Here is a 4613-nt window from a genome sequence, read left to right as displayed (position 1 = left end):
CAACAGCCACATAAATAAGAACTAGAACCTATTTACAACTACTTAATAATATGACATTCATTAGTTTCTTGAAGGCTGTCAAAATGAATTCAATCCCAGTAGGCCTAGACTTTTTTGTTTGACGTTTGCAATTAGTAACAAAAGTAGTTGGCTAAACTTACAATCTCAATTCTTTATTGTGACAGCAGTTTTCCATTTTCAAGTAGCTTAAGAGAAAAGAAATCAATTGCAGCTATGCCACCAAGACGAAGCGAGCGTTTGCGTAAGAAGCGTGAGGCGGCTGCTGTTGTGAATCGCAGAGCGCGTGGCCCGGTGGATGTTGCACCAACTCTTGAAGCACAAACTATTGAAGTTCTAAGGGCACTTGCAGCTGAAGCGGAGAGCTTTATTCCACGTCGACACGAAGAGCATGGGCCCGTATATCGCGGGATTATATGGATCTTAGCGCTTTGCATACGCAAAGCGATCAGAGAGTCGCCTTCGCTGGTCGAATTGACGCGTCGCAATCGATATGAAGGCATACGCAAGCTAATTCGAATTATAGTTTTTCTGTTCTGCCCTTGAGCATCAGGAGCGCTAATAAAATTGACGCCACTCACTGCTGTTTTGTTTTTTTATTGCTTTTGCTGCTGCTCCTCATATGTCACGTTAGGTTTGATTAATTGCGGGGCAAGGCGATGCCAATCGCTTTGGCCACAAGTGACAAAAATCAAGTGGCAAGTCAGAGGTTGCCACTGCAACGTGTGAGTTACTCGGAAATCCATGCAACCTCATAAATCTTGCAACGAACCTCACAGAGATACTGAGATCTCGTGGTGTGTGTCATTTGCTGGCAACTTGTGCCCACGCAGCCAACAGTGGCAGGCGAACGAACAGTTGCTTATCAGTCGCCAACTATCGCCACAGAGCCACAAACAATTCTTCTGCTTTTGCTGCTGGCATGTAATAAGCAACTGAGTGTGTGTGTGTGTGTGCAACGGAAGTTGGCGACTATCAATCTCAATTAAATTGATAGCTACTGCCTGCAGCAATACTAAGCATCCAAAGTAAAGGATTCAATGAGCAGGACGCAAACTTTGAGCTTGCATCTACTGGATTTTAATAAGATTTTCATAATTTTAGACTTGAGCTTTGCTGCGCGTTGAGAAGGCCATAAGTTAATGCTTGAATGGTCATTATTTTGTCAGGCACGACTTGGCGCTTTGACAAAGTAACTGTACAATTTGCATGGCCGTCAGCCATTTGGCCCATTGAGCCTTTTGCGCCTGATTATAATGCTTATTATTATGCCAACACAGCTGCAGACCATTTGTTTGTCGCTCTCGTTGTTGTTGTTGTTGTTGCTGCTGCTGTTGTTTATGATTGTTGTAGGTGTTCAATTAAATATGCAAACAGCTTCAAATGTGTCTCGACTTGACCGAGTTCAAAGTCAAATTGCCAAGCGCCAACTCGCCGCACTCTCCACTCCTGTTGGCAATTACATAAATATATACCATATATATATATATATTCGATAACAAAAAGTTCATTGCCAAATGCAGGCAGCAGTCGTTGCCACTGGGTCGCCAATTGGTTGCTAGATCGTTTGCTTGATCTGTCTGTCTGTCCGCCTGGTCGATCAACACCGCGAGCAGCTGGGATTGAGTCACACGCCGCGTCGACCAACTGCCAACTGGCCAACTTGCAACAGACCCTCACACACACACACTCACACAATTGTTGCCGGCTGCGCTTAGACTGTTTCTACTTATTTTCTTACTCTTATTTTTTGTGGGCGGCCACGCAGCAAATGGGTTTTTATACACTAACCCAACGGGTACTTGGGCTAGCAACTCAAAATAATTACACTACAAATTGCTTAACAATAGTTTTAGCTATAAATTTGTTTTAAATATTCTATACGCTGCTTAGCTTAAATATATTTGAAGTGTATTTAACTCTTCTCTCGCTTGTTTTTGTCTGACTGTTTAACCTTTTTTTTTACCTAATAAATTCTAAGCATATCGTTTTCATTTTCGTTTTGATTTTGCCTTTGATTTAAATTATGGCTTACACAGACTCGAGTTCGAGTCTCTCTCGGACACCTTGAATAATGTGTGTCTATTTATAAATATGAATTACGAGCGGTTGCTGCATTAGTTCAAAAGGTAAATGTGGCCCGAGCACTCTCGAGTGCTGCATTCTTAATTGCTAATTAATTTCGAGACAATGAAAATGAATTTTATTCAATTATATGCTTAAACACCTGGCTTAAGCGCTAGATAAACGCTTGATAAATATTATTTAATTAAATGTGTGTGCTATATAGTCTGAGCTCTGTGTGTGTGTGTGTGTGAAATATTGTGGGCTATGTGGTAGAGGCTGCGTGGGCGGCTGTTAAATTTTATAAACTGTCGGACTTGCAACACTCGTTGGCTTGTGGCGCACATTAAACAGCAATTAAGCTTAATTATAGTTGTCGCCGTTTTTAGTCAGCCTTGTTTATGCCTGCGCTTGTGTCTGTTGTATGCAAAGCAGTTGCGAGTTGCCACTCGCAGAAGTTCCTGTTTTTCTTTTTTTTATTTGGGCTTTATTTTCGTTTCGTTTCGTTTCGCCTGGCGGCTGCGCCCCTCCTGACAGTCTGTCTGACAGGCAACACACACACGACCAGACTAAAACACGACACGAGTCGCAAGTTCCCCTTTAAGCCAACCAAGCAACCAAGCAACCAACTTACCTCGCCTTTGCTAATGGGCGCTTTAATGTATTTGGTCTGCGGCTTAAAATGTATGGATGAACCCGCTAGTTTATGTGGCCCGCTGTGTGGGTTATCTACACGATACGCTGCCGTGGTGGGTGTCACTCTTGCAGATGCAGCTGGACGTTGTCTAAACGAAAGTAAAAGTTGTTAGTAAGCTTGCCAGGAAGTTAGCTATCAACAGATAGAGAGAGAGCACAAATTCGAGTCAGGAATGTTTTTTGACCTTCTAGTGTAGCAAATTAAGTTGTAGCGCATAAATTGAATTTTTGTTTACATAACATTTAATGAAAAGCTGATAGAATATTATTGCATATATCAATCGATCCAGTGGCACATTAACCCGCTTGGCATTAATTTCCTAACACCTACACCCAACCTGCATACACAATCGCTTGCTTGATATGCACAATTAGTTTTGTTTTTTTTTGCTGTTGTTTGTTGTGTGATTTGCGCACTTGAGATTAATTGAAAATAATAAGACATATCAAGCGGCGGCGGCAGTGACAACACACGATCTGATTGAAATCGCAAAACGCTGCTTTATATACTTACTCGCGACTGGGAGATGTGGCTTTAGCTTTTGTTCCAGCACAACTTTCATGTGGGTGCTTGAATATCTTTTGTTTGCTCGCTCGCTGTGCATTTATCAATTTGTGGGGTCCTCCACATATGAAATACCTACACGTGCTCAATGAGCACTCGCGCCGTACTCATTTTGTTGTATAATTTTTTATTATGGTTTATCTAGCGATCTAAAGCCAATTTAATAAGCAGCTTGCCAAGCAAAGTTGAGCTGTCAGTGGTAAAATGATTAATCAGCGCACAACACAATTGAAGATACGCCAGTCCAGACATTGAGATTGAGTATTGAGCGCTGGCTTGGACTGCTTTTTATTCTTTCTTCTTTTTCTTGCAACGCCCACGCAGCTACAAAGCCAAAGCTCGAAGTAGTTTCAATCAATGCCAGCGCAGCTTATGTGGCAAAGTGTTGACTGCAAAAGTTGCATCCAAATTATTTATATGTCTCATAAATAATGTTTAAAGTTTAATTCACCTTTTTCATCCAAAATTTATTCGTATATATTAATGTTAACTGCATTTTCCTATAACATTTCCCAATTACGTGCTAGGCAAACGCAATATTTTCCAAATTTCTCCACAAACTTTACAAATCATTCACGTCAGCTGTACAATGAGCTTATAGCTCATAAAGAATCACATAAATAAAAAAATGTACATAAAAGTTGAGGTTGAGAAATAACTAAGGAGACAATAATTTCATTTAGATGGGGCATGCCAAGACGTTAAATGCTTGGCAGGCACTGTAGTTGATTTTCTATTGCATTGTGATTATTATCAACATATTTTGTACAAGTGTCAGGCGCTGGCACAAAAATAATAATAATTATTTCAATTGTTTGACTGCAATTTTTATGTTTTGGAATTTGTTTTCTGTAGCGTCATGTTGTTTTGATTGTAGCGATAAAAATTGTTGTTGTTGTAGCTACGATGTGTGCGCTTAATTGTTTTGTTATTTATGAGGCTCAGTTATCACAAACTTTTAGTTACAACAAACGATTCTTGTATATTTTACTGTTTTATGTTTGTATTGATGCGAGCAAGAAAGTTGCATCATTACATTTGACAATTTACAAGTTTTATATTTTGTCAAAAATTTATAAATTTCCTAATTTGAATGTAGTTTTGTTCAGAGTCTTACAAGGCATAAAACTCTGAAATCTGATATCATTTTGTTGACTTACAAAACTTGAAATTAAGACAAGTCTGCATTGGTTTTGTTGTCTTAGCTTTGTCAAAAAATGTTTAAATTGATTAAATTAAATGCAAAGTAAAATACAACTGTATCCTATTT

At 39.5% G+C, this 4613-nt stretch overlaps 1 long non-coding RNA gene across 1 annotated transcript in view; it reads left to right on the top strand.

The window, feature by feature from the left end:
- The window catches only part of LOC117134765, a 28584-nt gene that overhangs the window by 22556 nt on the left and 1415 nt on the right, over positions 1-4613 (top strand). The gene's annotated exons all lie outside the window — the stretch shown is intronic.

This window comes from Drosophila busckii, chromosome 3L, assembly GCF_011750605.1.
Source record: "Drosophila busckii strain San Diego stock center, stock number 13000-0081.31 chromosome 3L, ASM1175060v1, whole genome shotgun sequence".
In the NCBI taxonomy this organism is placed as follows: domain Eukaryota; kingdom Metazoa; phylum Arthropoda; class Insecta; order Diptera; family Drosophilidae; genus Drosophila; species Drosophila busckii.
Note: the sequence above shows the minus strand (reverse complement) of the source record. Positions and strands in the feature narration are given on the sequence as shown.